The 23508-nt window shown below is 42.9% G+C and overlaps 1 long non-coding RNA gene across 1 annotated transcript in view; it reads right to left on the bottom strand.

Moving 5' to 3' along the window:
* LOC308577094 overlaps nucleotides 1-23508 on the bottom strand; it is a 44920-nt gene that overhangs the window by 18136 nt on the left and 3276 nt on the right. The window contains exon 2 of the long non-coding RNA XR_014003433.1: nucleotides 18710-18793. This is a non-coding gene — a long non-coding RNA (uncharacterized lncRNA). The remainder of the gene's footprint in view (nucleotides 1-18709; nucleotides 18794-23508) is intronic.

A 23508-nucleotide genomic window follows, 5' to 3' on the forward strand; every position in this document is an offset into this window, starting at 1 on the left:
CAGTTGGAAGAAGATCTGTAGCAAGATGACCTCAGCTTCACATGCTCATTCCATACAGCTTAACTAATGACCATCTGCCTGGACAGCTCATTTTTTCTTTATTACTAGACTATTTTTTTAAAAAACAAAACAAAACCCCCAAGAACAAGTGCCAGAAAATCACAAAGCTTGGGTAAAGTAGAAGAAAGTAGGGTTGCCATGTGTCCTCTTTTTCCAGGACACATCCTCGTTTTAAGGGGTAAAAATTCTGTCCGGGTAGATTTTTAAAAATTTGCCAAAATGTCTCTGACTATACTTTCTAGATGAGATGTAGACATAACTGGTGGTGGAAGACTCGCTTCCCTCTTCTCTTCTCCTGCCCCCCTCAGCAATATATCACAGCTTCTATAGGCTACATATAGTGAGGGTATTTAAAATGAGAGTCGTCATAGCATCCTCTTTTTTCCCCTCCTCAAAATATGGCAACCCTAGCAGTACTCTTAATAGTAAAGTGGAATACAAAAAAATAATTGCTTCTTGTTTTACTTTATATACTAGAAAAATGAGTTTGGGGATTCAGTCTATTGTATTGTTTATTACTGGGGATATAGCCATTTACTGTACCCGGGGAGATGTTGTTGCGAGCTGGGAGCAAGCCCTCCCCACATGAACAGGGTGGGATAGCCCCTGCACCATTGGCTGCTCCTTGGCCACATCACCCTTAGGCCGTCCAATCAGGACAGTCCGGGGGCGTGGCTCAGGCTATTTAAACTGCCCGTGGCCAGTGACTCGCCCCTGTTTTCTCCCTTTTTGGGCAGTCCTTTGGATGTGCTCCGTAGAGCTCCTGTTGTTTCCCTGGGTCCCTGGGGCTTCCATCGGCCTCCTCCTTCAGTGTGGAACAGCGTGCAGCGATCGCAGCCTATCCCCTTGAGCACCACTGATTCCCCACTTCCAGAAAACAGCTGTAGGGCGCTGTTGGGGATCAGGGTTTGGGACCTTGCCACACAAAACATACACATTCATAGATGTTCATGAATTTTCACATGTTGTCAAGCAAAGACTAGAAAGAGCCAGAAATTATATCATCTAACCCCTTAAATAGCCACTGGACAGATACCATCTCGTCAGGAGGTCCACTCCATCCAATGTAAGAATCAGGCCTTTAGCATGATGACACTTAACCCTTTGGAATTCCTTCCCATCATATATCAGACAGGCACATTTCTATTTTCTTTTCGGCGCCTGTTAAATATCTTTTTCCAATAAGTCTCTTAAATAGATTTTTTTTTTTTTTTTTGTATCTCAGTCTGCATCTGCACTGGACTTCAAATTGTTTTTATATATGTTATTGTTGACGTTTTTATAGTTAAATTGCTTTGGGGTGTTTTATGGGAAGCGATTCATAAATGAAGTGAAATAAATTATCTACAGATCCGAGTTACTGGAAAGGGAGGGCGATTCGGAGACTAAATAAATGATTACGAGCATTAATTTAGTAAGAATTTTGAAGGCAGATAGTTTGGCTTACGAACCGAGGTTAAGGATCTGTTACTCTTTGCTGTTGTGATACAATTTTCTTTTAAAACAAAACCTGTCACCAGCCTGTATGAGGAAACCTAGAAACAAATAAACAAGACCCCAAATAATTTCACTTTAATCAATCCAATACTTATTTCAAAATCAGAATGGATGCTTTTGTGATCTAACTTTGTTCACAGTTATACAAACAACAATCTGATGGGAAATGATGTAATGATTCAGGAATAATGCGCAACTTTACTGCTCAATGGCGGCTGTCAGAATCTCAGTATATGTGCGGTTAAGATTTATGTTGATTTATATCATTTGTGAACGAGCCAAATTTTCAAATAAGACCAGGAACAGCAATACACATAAGACATAGCATATGTGAACCCCATTTTTATCACTGACACCAGTGTTCTTGCTACTTCTTTCTTCCCCCTCCTTCCTTACAGGGTGTCGCCACTGACAATATCCTGATGCTAATATGCCAGCTGGAATCGCATAACAATATAGATCCATCCCATGTACATTAAAGATGCTATTAGGTTCATAGCCTTTTCATAACACCAGGAAGAACTTTCATTACCCAGCAATCAGCATGAAATTAATCAATATCTTGTTTCATCATGCTGGTCCCTTTCTCCCAGACCTGCATATAAAGCAGGGAAACCTCAATGTCCCCATACACATGCCAGATCATTTGTTCTCTTCGGCCTAAAGTAAAACAGCAGAATGCGGTTGTGCTTATCTCCACTTTTCGATGCTAGGTTAAAGAGCAGAGATTCTGGATCAGAAAATACAGTCCTTTTTGTCAATTCTGTAATTATTACTCACTTTAAATACGCCTAAGCACCTGTCTCATGGGTTTTGCAGTTAAATGGTACTATTTATCATTCCCTTACAGCCTCCACTAAACCTACTGTTGGCATAATTACGTTTGCCATAGCAGCGACCGTTCCCCCTTCATGACCACCATCTTGTAAGTTTCAACAATGATTTCGTAAGTCCTGTGTCACCACTCAGCACATAGGCCAAGGACTTGGGGCTTCCTAAGATGCTGCTAAATGGATTCAACTGGGGGCATTTGGGCTTTGACATCTATGTGACCGGTGCTCACACAGCAACCGTAGCTTCATTGCTGTTCTGTATGACCAATATTGAACGCACAAGCAAGGGTGTGTCACAAGATCCTCACCGAAAGGTGAGCAGAAAGCAAGCAAATCTTGGACAAAGCCTGACATAGGTATGGTCAAGCAAGGTCAATTTAGCTTCCTTGGCAAAAGGACAAGGAACATTTTTACCTAAACAAATAATGCAGCGGTTGAGCCCACAGGAATCCAGAGGCAGCATTCAGGTACCACACACTTTTACAATGGGCAACCTATTACAGTGGTAGCTCGAGTTACATACGCTTCAGGTTACAGATGCTTCAGGTTACAGACTCCGCTAACCCAGAAATAGAACCTCGGGTTAAGAACTTTGCTTCAAGGTGAGAACAGAAATCGCGCAGCAGCAGCATGGCAGCAGTGGGAGGCCCCATTAGCTAAAGTGATGTATCAGCTTAAAAACAGTTTCAGGTTAAGAACGGAACTCTGGAATGAATTAAGTACGTAACCAGAGGTACCATTGTATGTCCAACATGGGGAGGTAACAAGTCGGCCAGACTTCCCAGAACTGGGCCAGATTACTAAATTTAAAAGTAACACAAGTCACCACAGAATGAAAACGATGCTCACTTATCACTTCTATACAGTGAATGCTATTCATCTGAGGGTGAGTACATAATGAAATCCACAGTTTACTACACCCTAGATCAGGCATAGGCAAACTTGGCCCTCCAGATGTTTTGGGACTACAACTCCCATGATCCCTAACTAACAGGACCAGTGGTCAGGGATGATGGGAATTATAGTCCCAAAACATCTGGAGGGCCGAAGTTGAGGAAGCCTGTCCTAGATCAGGCATAGGCAAACTCGGCCCTCCAGATGTTTTGGGACTACAACTCCTATGATCCCTAGCTAGCAGGACCAGTGGTCAGGGATGATGGGAACTGTAGTCCCAAAACATCTGGAGGGCTGAGTTTGCCTATGCCTGTCCTAGATGGCTTCCATTTTAGGTGGCTCTTCAGAATGTGAAGCAGGAATCATCATGCTCAGCTGTCGCAGGGTCAGTAAACATAGCTGTCTCTGCATGATTCTCAGCAGCACACATGCGCTGCCACAGAGTCTGCTGCCAGGCAGCACAAATGTGGAGGTACTTGCGAGAAATGGTCCCGCAGATGGGCACTGAATATTCAAGCGCTGTAGAACCAAAGCAGTCTGGAAAAGAAGTGCTCCTTGGTTCAGCGGGTCCACCACGTATTATAGAAGTAATACAGAACACAGTGAATTATGCTTTGATTCAGCCACATAACCTGCCTTGCTGGTGGACCCTCAAAATGCAGCTGCTGAGAAACAGCTCCAGATTTAGGAGCAAAATTGGGCAAAATTACTCTCCACACAGTCCTGCTGGCTTCTGTCATGCCAATGCAAGCCTGCCTTTGTTCACAGTTTGCCTTGGCATGTGGGCAAAAATCACACTGGGGGGAAAGTGCATACAAATGGCAGCCCCCACCATACTGCTTCCATTTAGTTCTGCCTCCAATGCACCCCTTGCAGTTGCTTGAACTGCTGCTGTTTCCCATGTGCACATTCAAGGCGTCTGTGTTGCTAGCTGCAGTTATATTTTCGGCTGCTCCCAGAAATGTCTGTGACCCCCCACTCCACCCCTGAAAGAACAACCCCCCCCACCCTCTAGCTCTAATTAAATAGCGGCTGTGATTTTTCTATCCCGCCATTGTTTTGACAAAGAGAGTATTACTTTTATAAATGTCCATCTTCCCCTTCCCCAAACAAAGGGTTTCCTGCCAATCATCCTGGAACACAGAGTGCCAGGTTCCTCAGACAGGATGTTTGCTAAAGCTGCCTGCTCAAATTGTAAAGCTCGGTGCTTAATACTGGTGTGGAACGTCCAAGCATCAGAAAAATTGTTGGAAAAAGTTGTCTTAGAGCGCCTTAATGGCTGTTGTTTTTATGCTAAAATAGCAACAGCTTATCTCAGTTCTGTGGACTTGCTACCTTCTGGGACAGCTGAAGAGCAGGGACTGTGCCTGCAGATTTCAGGAGTACCTAAATCCCAAACCTGTTTACAAAACAAGTTTGTGAAACCTGAAGCTCCTTGCTCAGCCACAGTCATCTTCTATTTCTCTTCACTGCCATCTGACTCTGAAGAGGCACCACCCTGTTTTTTTCACACACAGCTACTCCAAGAAGATGCTCAGATTCTGGCCATGCTATCTCTCTCCAGGTAATCTCCAATATTATGTACTGTCACTAAGGCCTGAGCTAAATGTCCCAAGAAATGCTGAGATGCCACCAGGCTCCTCGAGTCAAGCTGCACTTCTGTAACATCTAGGAAAAAGGAATCCTGTGTCCTGAAAACAGGTCCCTGACTGCTTTGGGACGAAGGGTGGAATATAAATGGATAAATACATCACTACCACAATGTTGTGTGTTCCACTGCCAGAGCTTTTAAAAGATGTGGCGTGGAAATGGGCAAACACACCCAATATGTGCGGGGGGAATTATAGATTGCATGTGGGGTAATTAATAAAAGACTTGGCTGGATCCCTAGATTCAGAGCCCAGGACTAAATCCACTCTCCAGGCAGAGTTCAAAAGTCACAAAATGTGTAGCAACAGGGGAGCATAAGGAATATAGGCTCTTAAGACCATTTTAATACCCCATTTAGTCCACTTGCAGCGCTTCCCACTTCCCACCTCCCTCACAATGAACATACCACACGGTTAGTAAGTCTAAATGCTTTACGAACTCCAAAGGTCAGGTTCATGTGTTATTCCATGCAACAGCAAGTCGAGCACAGGTAGAAAATTCTTGGGTCACAAAATGCAGAAAAATGCTTCTGAGAACCCAGTATTGCCTGGTCGGCTTCACATGGTCAAAGAGAGTGAAGAGGGAAGCTTTACTTCCTTCTTCACTGGAAGAAGGGGTGACCTAACTGAGTCTAGCAATACAGTTTTATAGTCCTAACCCCTCCATGCATTAACTAGCCCCAAGCTTGCTTGTTATACTTGACTGTGATTTCCCACAATATGATAATCCCAGGATGTGTTAACTAAACTTTACATGGGGTTGGGGGGGGGAGGTTAATGCAATACAGAGATGCTGTTTTCAGCTTCACTCTGAGCAACATGGCAGTCTATAAGCTATAGAGGACTTAATCTCTTAAAAGCCACAAAGGTTACAAAAGAACACCCAGAATACTAGGGCCCTTCCAGACATCCTTAGTTATTTATTTTTTCATTTTTAAAAAATATATGGTTCTCCAACATGCAAGCATATATTGCATAGGCTGGATTCCAAAGCACTTTACATTACTTTTTTTTTTTAACAAGAAGAACGATTATAAAAAAACCCATTAACCCTCCCACCTGGATGCACCAAAAAATAACTTAAAATTGGTACTACTGAAAATTAACCAAAACAATACAGAGTTCCTATAAAGTGTAGGCTGGGTTGAAGAGGAACACACAATTCTGAACAATCAGCAGAAGTATTCTTTCTGACCTAAAGTATTTGGCAACTAATGAGGCAATAGACATTCATAATGCTAGAAAGCCTGGTCTGTATTATAACCTTCATTTTTTTTATATGAAATTTTTTGGACTCAGGCAAGCTACAGTGATTATAGCTCTATATGCTCCCTTCAAAATAATAGAGAAGGCAGCTTTTTGTCTCTGTGCCTCAAGGGATTTTATTCTCGGAGACCCTGGAGGTCACTGTCCATATTGTGCTACGAAAGCATGATTTACTGCATACCCCAAAAAGCCATATGGGAGAAACTACTTTCCAGCTGCAAAGCAAACTGCTTTACAAAACAAAACAAAATGCTCAAAGCCTTAAAGCTGAAAGAAACCAGGGTGTGTGTGTGTGTGTGTGTGTGTGTGTGTGTGTGGACCTGACCCACAACTCAAAGGAAGCCACGTGTTTAATTTTAAGCTGCAAATATGAAATCTCATCTTTAAAATATGTTCATACTGCAAGTGAGGCGGGGAGGGCAAGGGCGAGGTGTCGTTTTCTATTGTCAGTACTGGACTGTTGGGTTTACATTTCGGAAGCTACACCAATTAGCAGGGACAATAAAACAAAACATCTGTGTAGAGAAAATATGAAGAAGCGTGTTTTGTTTAAAAACAAAAAAAAACATGCAACCCAAAGGCCTTTGGCTTAATTTAGTCCTGTTCTTTACATAAGTTTTTAGCGTTGCAAAATGTGGCACGATTTGTACTGTATGTTCCCTCAGCAAACCAAACAGAGAGTTGTCATCATGGTTTTTGAGAGCACAAGGCCTCTCCTTTCTCATGTTTCAACTAAACGGTCTCCACTTGGGCTGAGGAACATATCATATATCATAAATCACTTTCTGATAGATATTTGGCAGCTAGTCAGCACCCCAGGCTACGCAATGTACAGTATGGAACATTTTTTAAGGTGGAATATAGGGTTTGTAATTGGAAGACTTAATAGCATCTCAAAACATTTTACTACTTCCTGGTACACACATACACACATACACACACAATTATATATATTATTATATATAAAATAAAAAGCTGTTTTCTCCATATGGTTCAAGGTTCTGTAAGATGCAAACACACTTAATAAGCCAGGGAACTATAAACCTTGAGGTTCTCTCCGTAAAGTGGGGGGGGGGGGCGGGGGGAGAGGAAGAAACCTAAGGCACCCAATCATATTAGGCTGCTTAAAACAGTTGGGTAACTACCATAACATTTAACTCTTTGGTACCTTTTAATCCTTTTCTTATTCAGAACGGCTTCTCATAACCATTTAAAGTAAACCCGAAGGATCTGTTTTTTCCGAATCTTGAAAAATGCTTGAACCAGGAATGTGATAAGTTGCATTCTACACATGAGTTGAAAACATCTGCAAGGCTGGCCCATCTCTCGTTATCCCACATTTGGGGGAGGGCATCAATTTTACACAAATTATCACACACACACACAGCCTTTTTTTTTTTTTTACTGGATGTAGACTCCATTCAGCTGAGGAACTTACTGTAACCTTTTGGGAAGGAAAGCAATTAATCACAAGCTGCAATTCAGAAAAATAATGTAATACTTACATAATGTAATGATCATGAGGTCATGCTATGATACAGCGGAAGTGTTAAAACACGGGGCTAGTACCTAGTTTGGCGGGAACGACACTAAGCTAGTCCTGTTTATCCAGACATCACAGAGCTTCATTTCTCAGACTGGTTTAAAGACTGGTTCCACTCTTCCAGTGGAACTCTGTGATTTGTAACTCCATGAGGAAATTGTTGTCTCCTAACAACTCTCAGGACTCTTAACGTGGGGGAAGCCACGACTGTTTAAAGTGGTATGATACTGTTTTAATTGTATTGCACAGATGGAGCCTGAGTCACAATGTTGTATATGGGAGTTTACTAACAATTTGCTCAAGGGTTTTCTTTTTTCTTTTGTTCTGTAGCTTCTGTTCTGCCACAGACATCCATGGTGGGATGAAATCTTTGCTTCTCTGGTTCCTTACACTTTTCTTTTTTAAGGAGAATAATATTTTGATTGACACAAAGGCTTTGCCCTGCCGGACCTACAATGGTACTATGAGGCAGCTTGATTGTGTTGGCTAAGGGAATGGATTGTATTGGAGGATGCACACATTTTAGATTTGGAAGACCACAACATGAAGTTGAGCTGGCATGCATGTTTTTGGTATGGAAAAGCTAAAATATGAGTTTCATAAACAGCAATAAACAATGTACTGCAGTCTCACACACAATCAATCAATCAATCAATCAGTAGCTGAACTGGGTTCCACACAGTCACAAAAACAAAACAAAAAAAGCAGCAAAAACATAAATGCAAAATAAATAGCAAAACCAGACAGACCTCAGATTAACACTCAAAACGGAAGTGTGGCACTCAAAATGGAGCATGTTCGGCTTCTGAAAAAGGTTCGCAAACCGGAACACATACTTCCGGGTTTGCAGTGTTTGGGTTGCAAAGTTGTTTGAGTACCAAGGCATTTGAAAACCAGGGTACCGCTGTACTTTGTTTTGTGTTCTTTTTCATGAATGTCAAAAAAGTGTGACCCATTTTTGCACTTGTAGTATTTCAAGGCTGTACTCTCCCCTTTCCTTCTTCGGCCTCACAGCTCTCAGCCTCATATGCCCACTGCTCCTCTGTCATCCTATTTACCTAAATTACTTAGATTTGGTTAATGATGTCAGCATGAAAATACAACTGATGATTCAATGATATCATTAGAAACCCATAAGCAAACTTGGCTAAGCCAATCTGATTCAACTGAATGGTGAACAAACATGGTGCTGAGAAGAAGAAGAAGAAGAAGAAGAAGAAGAAGAAGAAGAAGAAGAAGAAGAAGAAGAAGAAGAAGCCGCCCAAGGGATGAAAGAGTGAAATGGTGCGTCTATACCACATGAACATTTGGCAGGGTGAACCATTTTTTTGGTAATAACTTTGGTCAACATTAGCTGGAATTGCTGGTTTGTGTCCCCCACCCCCACTCAATATAACAGATGAAATGAAATTGATCAGGCAAGCCCCATTTGATGATGAGATGGTGAACACTCAACCAGCAATTTTGTTTCCCATACAATGAACCCCCACCCTGGAAAAATGTGACTGAAAGCAATCTCTCTTTGGCTGTCAGGAAATGTTGAATTAGGGCAGCAAAGGGCAGAGATGCTTGGCAGAAATTAGGAAGTAGGAGGAATTTATAATAGCCCGATAAACAGAATCCAGATTAAAGCATTTTGCAGGCTGGCACACGGGACCTAAACAATCCACGAGGGAACACACAGCTGTGTATTCGAACAGGCGCCCATATGTTTAAAACCACGGCCGTCCAACAGTAACCTTTTTTAAGCGTTCCTGGTCCTCCAAGCAGTACCGAGTTTATAATTTCATTGTAAAGAGTTTGTACAAATAAATTTGGTTAAAGTCTCAACATTTGGATTTGCCAGACAAAGCTCTTGGCACAAGTAATCCCGCTGAAGGTTCAAAATGGAGGAAACAGGGTGGGATGTGAGCAAATGTTCCACAGATTTAATTTTGTTTTGTGTATTATTAGAGCTATTTGCATATTGTCAGTTGCATCTCTCGGCTTCCTGTCACAATGACAAATGAGTCGGCAAGAGCACCCAAACTATCAGAGGCATCTGAGAATAGAATTTCTGATTATTCTTAGGGCTTCTTTTTATTTGGGCTTGATGGAGAAGATCTTTAATTATACAAGATTTGGGCTAGCATAGTGGCTGAGTTATGAGGTGAATGTTGTCAAGTCCCCAATCCAAATCTTAGACTGGCTGTAAATTCACCTGAATGCCCTAAACTAGCAGCCCAATTTAGACATAATGTTCCTGGCTTGCCTAAACCACTGTTTAGCACATTCCCCAGCCCCAAACGCACATGCAAACACAGAAAAGGATTGTCCTGGTCACAGAAGCACTTAAGCTACAAAATCTTCCTTCAACCATCTGGGCGATATCCGGGTTTCAGCATTGTGATATATAGATCACGATATCTAAAATAAGGATGGAGCTATGTAGAAGAGTTTGGAAGAAGAGTTTGGGTTTGATATCCCGCTTTACCACTACCCAAAGGAGTCTCAATGAAGCTAACAATCTCCTTTCCCTTCCTGCCCCACAACAAACACTCTGTGAGGTGAGTGGGGCTGAGAGACTTTAAAGAAGTGTGACTAGCCCAAGGTCACCCAGCAGCTGCATGTGGAGGAGCAGGGACGCGAACCCGGTTCACCAGATTACGAGTCTACCGGTCTTAGCCACTACACCACATTGGCTGGTTTTCCCCACATTGTGATTTTTGCATAGCACATTCACACACACACACACACACACACACACACACACACACACACACACTGTGACTTGTGATATATTGTCAGGTCAAAAATTATGAAACTGATATCACAATATGGACTTGTTTGATTTAAAAAACAACAGCAACACACAAAAAAAAACCCCAAGCACCCAAAGATAGAAGAACCATATGAAATAACAATAACAACAACAACAACAGCAAAAACAACAACTTATTTATACCCTGCCCATCTGGCTGGGTTTTCCCAGCCACTCTGGGCGGCTCCCAACAGAATAGTAAAAGCACGATAAAACTTCAAACATTAAAAACGTCCCTAAACAGGGCTGCCTTCAGGTATCTTCTAAAAGTCAGATAGTTGTTTATTTCCTTGACATCTGATGGGAGGGTGTTCCACCAGGAGGGCGCCATCACCGAGAAGGCCCTCTTCCTGGTTCCCTGTAACCTCACTTTTCACAGTGAGGGAACTGTCAGAAAGCCTTCAGTGCTGGACCTCAGTGAAATGGAGGCATTATCCAAGGAGACTCTGTTACATCACTAGGGCACCTGCATTTGAACTGAAACCAAAAATGTCTGCCACCACCATAGCAGCAAAAATCTGGTGCTGATGTCTCCTTTCAGCTCAGCTCCTTGTGATAGTTTAGTGCAACTCCGATTATTTTGTTTAGGTTTTGGCAGATTAAAATAATCCTTGCCCACACTGAGGGACATAAAATAAAATAAAAATAACCCTACTTTTGAGTTTGACTCACATAGTAAATAGAGTGCCTTGTTTTCATGGCTGTCTCAGGTGTTTTTATCTGAATTGCCCTCAGCCACACAACATTTTAAAAAACAAAAAAAAAACAAAACCACACCAATTTAATAATTGTGTTGTTTATACCCTGCCCATCTGGCTGGGTTGCCCCAGCTACTCTGGGCAGCTTCCAACATGTATAAAAACATAATAAAACATCAAACATTTTTAAAAAAAACTTCCCAAAATCACCACCACCATCATCATCATGAAAAGCCAATACCCTTTCACCATCCTGTTATTTTGATTTATTCCCCCTCTTTGGATATTGTCACTTTTTTCTCTCTATTAATTTTCTGTGGTGCTGTTGCTGGCCACCAAACTGATTAACTTTAGGATCACCCCCCCCCCACACACACACACACGCACCCATCATGTGTATAAGGGGACCAATTTGGAGATTGAAAACAAACTCAGTCCCACAGCATATGGATGGTTCCTTGTTGTTGTTGTTTAAGTCATAGTCGTGCATCTTAGTGATTAAAAACAACAACTGTGAAGGCCTGGAGGCAGCAGCTGCATTCAGGGAGAATGGCAAAGTAAGCACAAGGCCTTTTTGCCAAACGCTGCTCCATTCATTCACCTAAAACACTGACCTTGAAACCTCTCTCTTTATATGGGATGGGATGAGGTGTGAATTTAATCTCCATCTTCACTAGGTTCTGAATATACATCACCAGCTGTGCCAAACCACGGCTGATGGACTTGGAGGAGGTGGGCTTGTAATATCAACATACATCCCCTGGAGGTTAGCTTCAGGGCCCTTGGCAGAGCATGGGCTCTACAGTAGTACCTTGGTTCTCAAATGCCTTGGTAATCAAACAACTTGGAACCCAAACATTGCAAACCCGGAAGTAAGTGTTCTGGTTCGTGAACCTTTTTTGGAAGCCGAACATGCTCCGTTTTGAGCGTTACACTTCTTATTTGAGCACCACGCATGCGTTTTGAGTGTTATGCTGAGGTCTGTCTGTTTTTGCTATTTATTTTGTGTTTTTGTTTTTCCTGCTTTTTTTGTTTTGTTTTTGTGTCTGTGTGGAACCCAGTTCAGCTACTGATTGATTGATTGATTGATTGATTGTGTGACTGCAGTACATCGTTTATTGCTTTCTTTTTATGGATCAATGGTCTCGTTACATAGTAAAATTCATGTTAAATTGCTGTTTTAGGGGTTGTTTTTAAAAGTCTGGAACGGATTAATCCATTTTGCATTACTTTCTATGGGAAAGCACACCTTGGTATCAGAACGCTTTGGTTTTGGAACGGACTTCTGGAATGAATTAAGTTTGAGAGCCAAGGTACCACTGTATTTCCATCTTGCCTGCAATTCGCAAGATTGGGACCAGGATGCTACTGGCAACGCACCATTCTCAGGGGAAGCTTTTTACAAAAATGCATTGCATCAGTACGTGTGTGTGTGTGTGTGTGTGTGTGTGTGTGTGTGTGTGTGTGTGTGATTGGCCCCTTCCCTTTATAAAGACCTGAGAAAGGCATCAAGGCCATTTCCTTCACCAACTTAATTCTTGGGCTGTGCAAATGGATGAGGCCAATAGTAGCTCCATTTAAACTTCCTTCGAAAGCTATGGGGAAAGCTCTCCCTTCATTTAAGGTCCATTAGTGGAATCAAGTGGAGTCTATTTTAACTTCATCAAATCACTGACAACAGACAAGGATAAAGAGGAGGGAAAGTATGTAGGACAAAGGAAGAGCCAAAAACCCTACAGTGTACATGTCTATTAAAACCAGATGTGTTTGCTGGCTGCACCAAGTTGATAAATGCTAGCATGGTAATGATGACTCTGTAGCAGCAATTTTATCTCACGGGTCCATTCAGTTGTTTTCCATTGTTTTCATTTCACAGGCTCATTCACACATTCAGAATATATGGTTTATTGCAACGCAAAGGATGCTGTAAAGAAGTGTTTAATGTGAACTTATTATTTTTTATTATTATTAGCCTCTCATATATTGATTTGCTTTAATGCATCTGTTTATGCCACAATTAGTAGCACAGCGCTTATCTGATACAAACAAAAGGCATTTCGCTTTTTAGATTAATAACCGTTGATTCAGACCTGTGATTCAACAAGAGCTATTCAAACAGTCTGAATAAACGCTGGTGTTTTAGTTGCAGCCAATTAATACAACAGCAAGACTTCCCTCTTAAGTGCTTAAAATTGCTCTGTTTGCAAAGGTAATGACATCCTGTAAATATTTGGGATATTATTTGCTCTGCAATCAGTAAATTGAGACAGAAAAAATGTTATATTTAATAGCTTAAAATTGCTTTCATTAAGTACAACCTGCATTGTTGTTCTTTCTGTTTGCTGGTTCTACAGTTTTTGCTCAGGGCTCCTGTCAGAGCTGCTTGAAGATCCTAGCTCACAGAGGATCACGCTAGCCAGCGATCATTAAGTAAAAGTCTTTATTGAATTACAGTTTCCATTCTCACGCTGCTGCGCGCAAACTCTACGTCTAGTAGCTAGATCGGCGAAGCTCCGTCTGAGTCTCCGCCCCGTGTGCACCAACTTAATATCCTAGCCTTGCTCCACCTTTTCCGCCTGACTGTCCTCCTCTGGGTCCCTCTACCCCCCGGGGCTTCTTCCTTCCGGGATTCTTCTGACGCTGACCCTGACCCTCCTGCCTCCTTGCGCCGGGCTTTAGGACCTGGTTCCCTTTCGGGGCTGCTTACTGCGCCGCCTTCCTCTGCATTTGAACTTGGCGCGCGCGCCCAACCTTCCACTTTCCTCTTAACCGTTTCTTCGCTCCCCGATGGAGGTGTGGCCACTCCTGACTCATGCCCTCCCTCCTGTGGTGAGCTGCCAGCGCTTCCCCCCTGGCTCCCTTCCTCTTCCCTGCTTCCTGGCGGTGACGCTGGTCCCGATTTCCAGCTGCTCCCCCCTGAGTCCCCTCTGGCTCTATCTTCCTGGGGTGCCCCCCTCGCCCTGGCCACTGGTGCTCCTTTCTGTGAATCCTCTGATTCACTAGAAAGACTAGGAGATCTCGGGTCGTCGTCATCACTCATCTTTTCTTCTGCCTCCTCCCCTTCGCTCTCTGTTTCCTCCCTTGCCCGTGCCTCTGCTCCTAAACCCCTGACAGCTCCAGAAACCGGGGGCCTGGTTGAACTGTATAGAAAATCCTGCTCTGGTTGAACTGTATAGAAAAACCTGTGGTTGGTGCTCTCTATCAGATGTGTAGAAGGAGGGGAGCAATTCAAACGAAATCAAGGATGACATAAAGGTAAAGGTAAAGGTACCCCCGACCATTAGGCCAAGTCGTGGACAACTCTCGGGTTGCTCGCTCAACTCACTCTAAAGGCCGAGAGAGCCGGTATTTGTCCACAGACAGCTTCTGGGTCATGTGGCCAGCATGACTAAGCTGCTTCTGGCGAACCAGAGCAGCGCACGGAAACGCCATTTACCTTCCTGCCAGAGCGGTACCTATTTATCTACTTGCACTTGACGTGCTTTCAAACTGCTAGGTGGGCAGGAGCTGGGACCAAACAATTGGAGCTCACCCTGTCGCGGGGATTCAAACCGCCAACCTTCTGATCGGCAAGCCCTAGGCTCTGGGGTTTAGACCACAGCGCCACCCACGCCCCTAATGATGACATAGGTATAATGATATCCAGAATAGCCAAATCTATCATTGCTTTTGCAAATAAATTTGTTAGCATTTCTAGGATAGTTTTGTTACAAATGAAAAATGGGATACCTGATCTTCTATGTTACTCAGATTCACCAAACTCCAATTGTATCTAAACCTTCTCTTTTACATTGTGTATCATACTAATAACATTTTGTATATGGGCTGCATCATAATGTCTTTGCAGATGTGGTAAACCTGTATCCCCTCTCTGGGAATGTTGAAACAATACAGTTAATTGCAGTCTTGGATATTTTGCCCTGATGGATAAAGCTTTTACAATCAATTTTTGCCATTTCTTTAGGGTCTTTGCTGAAATACTTGGAGAGTTTAAAATAAAAATAAAAATGTTTCGTATGTTGTCATTTTAGCTGACACTATTCTGCCCATTCAGGAAATAGATCTTTTGGGGTCTTTTTAAACCCTTTTCACCATTGTTTAAAATTTGGCTTTAAATAATTGGGTCCATGATTTTGTAATGTTGATTTCCAAATATTTAATACATTTTGAGCAAACATGTTTTAGTTTGTGTTTCTGCTTGCATTTCTGATGAGACATTCAGGCATAATAGTTCTGATTTAGTTTTATTGATAGACAGTCTAGCTATTTTCATAAATCCTTCGATTTCCCTGATGGCATCTGACAGTGTTGTCTCCGGGTCCAACAGACCATCAGGGCAATATCATCTGCAAAGATGTTCAATAATATTCTACATCCATTTATTTATTAATATTCTTTTTTTATTAGTTCTGAATGCATTAGCCAGTGGTTCCTGCAAATAATAAAGGTTATAAAGTGCACCCTTGTTTTGTGCCTCTTTGTATTCAGAGCCTTGACCATTCAACTGTATTACTGCTCAGCTATTGCTGTACAGATTGCCAATCAGAAGGCCAGCGGTTCGAATCCCCGCAACGGGGTGAGCTCCCATTGTTCGGTCCCTGCTCCTGCCAACCTAGCAGTTAGAAAGCACACCCCAAATGCAAGTAGATAAATAGGTACTGCTCCTGCAGGAAGGTAAATGGCGTTTCCGTGCGCTGCTCTGGTTTGCCAGCAGTGGCTTAATCATGCTGGCCACATGACCCGGAAGCTGTCTGCGGACAAACGCCGGCACCCTCAGCCAGTAAAGCAAGATGAGCGCCACAACCTCAGAGTTGTCCGTGACTGGACTTAATGGTCAGCGGTCCCTTTACCTTTACAGGAGTAGGATGAGGATGGTGATGATTTTATTATTTGTACCCTGCCCATCTGGCTGGGTTTTCCCAGCCACTCTTGGCAGCTCCCAACAGAATGTTAAAAACACAATAAAACATCAAACATTAAAAACTAAACAGGGCTGCCTTCAGATGTCTTCTAAAAGTCCGAAAGTTGTTTATTTCCTTGACAATTGATGGGAGGGTGTTCCACAGGGCGGGTGCCACCACCGAGAAGGCCATATGACTAGTTCCCTGTAATCTCACTTCTTGCAGGGAGTGAACCGCCAGAAGGCCCTCGAAGCTGGACCTTGGTATGGAATTGCAGAAACTGCAAGGTGTGCAGTCAGTTTTGAGTACAGTTCAGCACATAGCTGTTAAGTCTCCAGGAACAAAGGGAGTGATTTCTGTTGTTTGCAGAGAAGTAAAGTGATGTTTGTCAGGGGGTCTTTGCTCTTTCTGTGTCAGTGGAAGCAGACTCAGAATCTTGTCATTCTGGGGGAGCTGTCTTCTTAGGCTGGTGTGTTAGAGGCCTGAAGAGGAGTTCATCTCCAAATTGCAGTGTCAGTTTTTTCTCTCAAGTGTAATGGGAGGTGCAAGGTCAGAGAGAGAGGAAAGGTAATAGTTTTTTTGAAGACAGTGTTGATGTGTATCACAGAGTTCTTCTTTTGCCTCGCTAGGAAGTGGCGGTGGGTGGCAAGGAAGCTTGCAATTCTAAAGTAACAGGCCAGAATAGCTGTGAAAAGATTTCACAAGTATTTTTGTGGTTCTTTGACCATTGGCTGTGAACAGGTGTCACAGCTTAACTTCTGAACCTGGATGCCTGTCTGCAGGTAACAATAGCGTTATCTCCACCAATTAGCTAGCCAGCTGAACCTACAAATGCAGTGAATTCCATATAAGTGGTGACTCTCGTTTTTATTCCATATTCCATATTACTTGGATTCATACAAGTCCAATATGGGAAGCAGATGTGATCTCACACACTCACCAGCCTTCATAAATAAAATCCTATTTATAGGTCTTCCCCACCCCTCCATTCCAGGTCTCAAACAGATTTAACTCTAGGACGGACAAGGTCATGTTCTCTGACGGAGTAGCAATTTCGCTCCATAGTGAGGGTTCCAATCATAAGCAACTACTCTTCCATTCCAAGTTGTATGCAACTGACTTTTACTCAGAGTATACCCATTGAAATTAGCAGCCACGTCTAGCTTATTTTTATTAATTCCAGTGGCTCAACTCTGAGTAAAATTTAGTTGGTTACAGACTTCCATATCTATAATGGCCATTCATAGGGTGGCTGGGCCCAAATAGCATCTCAAATTTTTCTACCTTATTTGTGGACTGAGAAATTAGTGAGAACATTTCATTGAACTTCTCCAATCGGAGGAAAAATGTTTTTTGTGTTTTTTTTAAAAAAAAGTTTTGTCTTCTGATAAATTTCAGCTTGGCACTAGGACCATTTGCTAAAAGGCCTTAAAAATTATCCTGAGCACTCTTGTATTTTGCTAGCGAGTACAGAACCTTAGTTAATTTATCTTGTGCAGAACCAGAATTTAAAGAACCAGTTGGGAATTTAGGGACCAGATAGATGGCACTTGCTTCTCAATACAACTCATATAACCATGCAGATGTGCCGAGCCCAGAATTTGGCTCTATGGTGCCCTGCTGAGAAACTTACACAATGAACACTTTCATGTGCCAAGTCAGGGAGCCAATCTGATTTCCTCAGAATTGTGGTGCTTTCCCCAACAAATATTGCACAGCCTGGATCACGCAGAGCAACTCCATTTATACAAGAGTTGGGCAATAAACATCCACATTAGGAGGGGAAAATAAGAAAAGTCTTGCTTTTTTACTGTAGACTTCCAGATGCTGCAAACATTGCACTGTATTCAAATAATCAGAGTCAATTTCCTCTCAGGTTGTCTGTCTCATAAACACCACTTTTTAGGGCCTTTTGAGCAGACCTCCCCAGTTATTATATCTATTAAAGTTACATCTGGAATCACCAGCGAAGGCACTAGGTTCATTAAAGTAGACATCATGAAGATACACAATGAGGTGGCCCCTGCCACCAAAAGCTTACCAAATGCTAGATAAAGCACATAGGCAAATAAGCCATTGCCTCATATTTCTTCAGCTACTCGTTTCCCCTTTTCCATTCCAAGCAGCTCTGTGGTACAACCACCTGTGGCCCAGTCAGACCCACAGGGGCCCAATGGGAAGCCAGCCAAGGCCACAAAGAGAGGGCCTTGTGCAATCGATTTTATATTGTAAACCGCCTTGTGATCCGGGGATGTAGGGCGGTATATAAATCAAATAAATAAACAAACAAACAAACAATGCCTGCCTAGCAATGTCCTTAGTTTCCTCTGCAGCATTCTCACTTCTCTGTAGAGCAGTGCTTGGGTCTCCAGCTATTTTTGGACTACAGTTTCCATCTTCCCTGACCACTGGTCCTGCTAGCTAGGGACGATGGGTATTGTAGTCCAAAAACAGCTGGAGACCTCTCTTTCCCCACTCTAATAATAGCTTATACATTCTGGAAATTAGTTTTTCTGTATCTCCTGAGTTCTCTTCCGAATCGAGAACTCATAAATCCATTTTGCTTACCCACTTCATTCAGTTGGTGGCATTGTCACCAGTCCGTCACTGTGTTGTTGACGTCTTCTAATTTCTTCAATTTAATCTCTTGCTCTGAAAAGTCCAGAAGATCTCTATACAGTAAAAGGTGAAATGACAATGCAAACCATGCCGTACTGTAATTAAGAATGACACAGGATTAATGCCAAATTTGCAAAATACAGTAACAGATGCCTTGAAGTTTGACATAACAGCTATTGTTTTTATTGTTTATGTGGATGCTAAAATTTCAATCTTCATAAAATGCTTTTTTGGCATAGAGGATGGGAGGGAAGGGGGATACAAAATTAAAGTCTCAGAGTTCTCCCTGGTGTCCTATATATATCAGGGTTACAAACAAGCTGTAATTAAAAAGAGAGAGCCAAAGCAGTGATTTCAGCACAATACTCCAGAAATAAAATTAAAAAAAATGATGAGTTTATTAAACGCAGTGGTTTATTGATCTTGCTTGCAGCTGGGAAAAAGAAAAAAGAAAACTTTAACCAGCATTTTTGTTTTTTAAAAAATATTGGTCCTTCAGGTCTCAGTGCTTTTCTCAGTTTGCTTTACTACAGACAATATGGCAGCTTCCAAATGTTGTTGGAGACTGCAACTCATTTTGCCCTACCTAGTGCAGCCAGTGATCAGGGTTGCTGGTCCAGTAATATTTTACTTATTTATCTGTTGGATGTATATACCGCCTTTCCGCCAAGGCACACAAATTGATTTACAATTTTACAATTTTATATCATGTGTGTTAAAATACTTTAAAAATACATTATATAAAATGTAGCATGCCAGAGCCCTTTCAAGCCAACTAGGAGCTGAGGGTCTCTCTTCCCTCAGGGCACACAGGTCTTTCTTAAGCATCCCCAGAAAAGGTAAGGGAGGAATTGCTCCAACATCTCTCTCTGGAGGGCACCCCTATTCTAATGAAATCTGTGTCTTGACACCATATTTCCATCAGTGGCACCCGTATACAGTGGTACCTCGGGTTACATACGCTTCAGGTTACATACGCTTCAGGTTACAGACTCCGCTAACCCAGAAATAGTGCTTCAGGTTAAGAACTTTGCTTCAGGATGAGAACAGAAATCGTGTTCTGGTGGCACAGCGGCAGCGGAAGGCCCCATTAGCTAAAGTGGTGCTTCAGGTTAAGAACAGTTTCAGGTTAAGAACGGACCTCCGGAACGAATTAAGTACTTAACCCGAGGTGTACCACTGTAATAGCTGTTTGCTATCTCTTCCCATGATACATAATCTGTGTTTATGAAGGATTCCAGGGTGGGATCATCATCATCACCATCATTTATTATTATTATTGATACGCTGCCCATCTGGCTGGGTTTCCCCTGGCACACAGAATATTAATGATAATAATAATAAAGTGATACAATAGCAAACATTAAAAACTTCCCTAAACAGGGCTGCCTTCAGATGTCTTCTAAAAGTCAGATAGCTGTTTATTTCCTTGACATCTGATGGGAAGGCGTTGCACAGGGCGGGCGCCACCACTGAGAAGGCCCTCTGCCTGGTTCCCTGTAACCTCACTTCTCGCAGGGAGGGAACTGCCAGAAGGCCCTCAGAGCTGGACCCAAGTATCCGGGCAGAACAATGGGGGTGGAGATGCTCCTTCAGATTTACTGGGCTGAGGTATATTACACAAAGGAAGACACCCAAGGGGCACCAACTGTAAACTCTACAGATTCAAATTTTTCTCTTCTCCTTTAGCCCCCTTCCCGATATGTAGAGTATAAATTCTTTGTTCAAGAGGTACGGATGCACAGTGACTCAGGGGTTCATGACAGCCACTGTTGAATTGCCAAGCGGTGTGCCACCATTCTGTTGTTGTTGTGGACAGTCCTGGGAGAGGGGCTTCCATTCCTTGCAAATGGAAGCTCTAGGTGGGAGGAATGTTTCTTCGCCACAGAGTTCCAGAAGTCTCAACTAAAGAAGGCCACCAACTGAAGCCACTATGGGCCTTATGTTTGTATATGTGTGTGTGCGTTTTAGGAGAGTCCAGGACAGGTGAATCACCAGAGAGCTGGAATCACAGCAGCTGCCTGTGGACGTCAAGTGGTGGTGCCAGCTACAAGAAAAGAGTATGTGCCTTTGCAGGGCCGGCCCACTTTACTCTGGGGTCTCCTGATCTCTGCACCCACCTGGCATGATTCAGAATGGGCGCCTTCCCTCCCCCTTACAACGGTCTTTGATTCCCACTTCAACTACTGGGTAAGTTTCATTTGATTTCTGCCCCTCCTTGTCCCTAATGTAGATATTCACTCACCCCTTCTTCCCAAGGAGGGTGGGGGCACCCTTTTGTGATTCACCTCAGGTGCCAAAATGTTTTGAGGCAGCCCTGTCCACTGGCCAGGGCCATAGCTAGGGGGTGTTGAGGTGGGCCCCTGCCAGGGGCACAAAATTGGCTTAAAAGTATGTCCTTAAATATGTCTATAAATTAAAATATCAATTATTGCCTCGTAAGAAAAGTTTTTAAATAGAGGGTGAAGGGGGGGGTGAAGGAGTGGTGTAAAGAAAGCTAATCTGTCCATGGCTAGGGGGCACAATCTGGACGGTTCTGCCAGGGGCGCAAGATCGCCTAGCTATGGCTCTGCCACTGACACATCTACAAATTTACTTTGACTAAATATAGTGGTTATTAAAGCTCTGTATTAGGTTTCAGTTAGACCCGACTAAAGCATGTGTGGACTTAAATATTTCTGAACCCATTCTTAGGTACACTGACTTCGCCGAAAAAATTACTTCAAGAACCAAAATGGTTGTCTTTGTTGACTTCACAAATACAAACCACTACTGTTTCTTTCACATGATAATTTTGTACAGGGCTAGATTCATCATGCTTGAGGTGGAACCCAGCCAGACTGATGTCCTGCTGAAATAAGTAGAAAATGTATCTGAGTACAAAGCCAAAATAATAATAATATTTTTATCTCTTCTTTGCTAGTACACAAATCTTTGTGGATGGTGGTTCTATCAGGCTTGCATATAGATAGATATAGCTCTAGATATATAGATATATTGTATGTATGTGTATGTAAAACCACAGCTCAGAACAGTGTTTGTTACCTTACCCCATGGCAGAAGACCCGTGGCTATGTTTTCAGCCACAGGGATTTCTGAAATCTCAGTATCTGACTGGCATGAGATACTGCATTGTGGGTTTCCACATGCAAGGGGAAGCAATTTCCCAGTGTGCATTTACGATTGCTTTCTAAGCGCCGACCGCAGGCAGGAATACGTATGCGAATCAGAGAACTGCAGGCCCCCGAACATAGCTCAGCAATGAGAGCCCATGTCCCCTAATCCACTGCCGATTATGATCTGTGCAGTTTTGAATATGACTTAGGTACAACTGGTATAGCTCCAGCTCCGTAATGCTGCAGCTGGCAGGTTGCCTTGGAGCTGAGGCAATCTAATTCATTTTATCCCTACCTTGGTCCTGTTGCGCATTAAGTTTCCTTGCTTGCTTGCCCACAGTAATGTGCAAAAGGGGTTTGGCAGCCTGCAATGGCACTAAACACAATCAATGGAGCCCATTGTTTTGCTACACAGTATGGCAGGGAGAAACCGTAGCGATCTCCTCTGAGCTGTTCCTCCCATAGCCAGGCAATCACCATAAAACACACAGGATGTTTAGGACCTGGAGACTCGCAATAGGATACCTGACTCAAAGCAGAATTTCCCTAGTTTTGCCACAATAAGTTTCTTGGTGTGTGTGTGTGTGTGTGTGTGTGTGTGTGAGAGAGAGAGAGAGAGAGAGAGAGAGAGAGAGAGAGAGAAAGAAAGAAAGAAAGAAACAGACAGAACACACACACACACACAGAGAGAGAGAGAGAGAATGTCTAAGTCATGGGTAGGCAAACTAAGGCCCGGGGCGCGGATCCGGCCCAATCGCCTTCTCAATCCAGCGGACGGTCTTGAAATCAGTGGATTTTTACATGAGTTGAATGTGTCCTTTTATTTAAAATGCATCTCTGGGTTATTTGTGGGGCATAGGAATTTGTTCTTTTTCTTCTTCAAAATATAGTCTGCCCCCCCCCCACATGGTCTGAGGGACAGTGGACTGGCCCCCTGCTGAAAAAGTTTGCTGACCCCTGGTCTAAGGGGAGGAATAAAGGTGGAAAGAATGGACACAAAAGATAGGTTGGGAAGCAAAGACATAAGCACACATGGAAATGACAGGTAGAAAAGGCAATGATAAGGACAGACAGTAGAATAAAGCCTGTGTACATGCATACACACAAGGACTTCAACCGTGTGCATGCGCCAAAGATCCTTGAAATCCACTGAAAGGCTGACTCACAGTTAACAGAATTGCTGAGGTATTCCCGCGTGGTCTGGAGCCCCAAGAATTTAGTAGTTGTTACTGGATGCATTTGACAATACCCTCCCCCCCAAAAGAACGCCTGAAAACTAGGCATTTTTACCGTTCAGCCCCCAAACGCAGGACTCAAAAGCCCTCCTGGGGCACTATTATATTTCCATATAAACTTCACATGTGAAACGGGGTTGTGGGGAGGAGCTTTTCTCAGAAATCTGATTTTCCAAAGTCCCTTCCAACTTTTTTTTTTAGCACTCTCTGTGGATGTGGTATTGCTTGCTAGTTTGGGGGACTTGCAAGGTAGGATGGGTAGCTTCAGTCACATAGATTCCACGTGTCGGCAAACAGACAGATCTGTGATTTAATGCCCCTCGGCCAGCGTAGAGTAGCAGCAAAGCATATAGGGACTTGAGTGAGCTTGGAATACCCTTAACACAAAATGTGAAAC

The sequence above is a fragment of the Podarcis bocagei genome (genome assembly GCF_964188305.1).
Source record: "Podarcis bocagei genome assembly, chromosome: 17".
Taxonomy (NCBI): domain Eukaryota; kingdom Metazoa; phylum Chordata; class Lepidosauria; order Squamata; family Lacertidae; genus Podarcis; species Podarcis bocagei.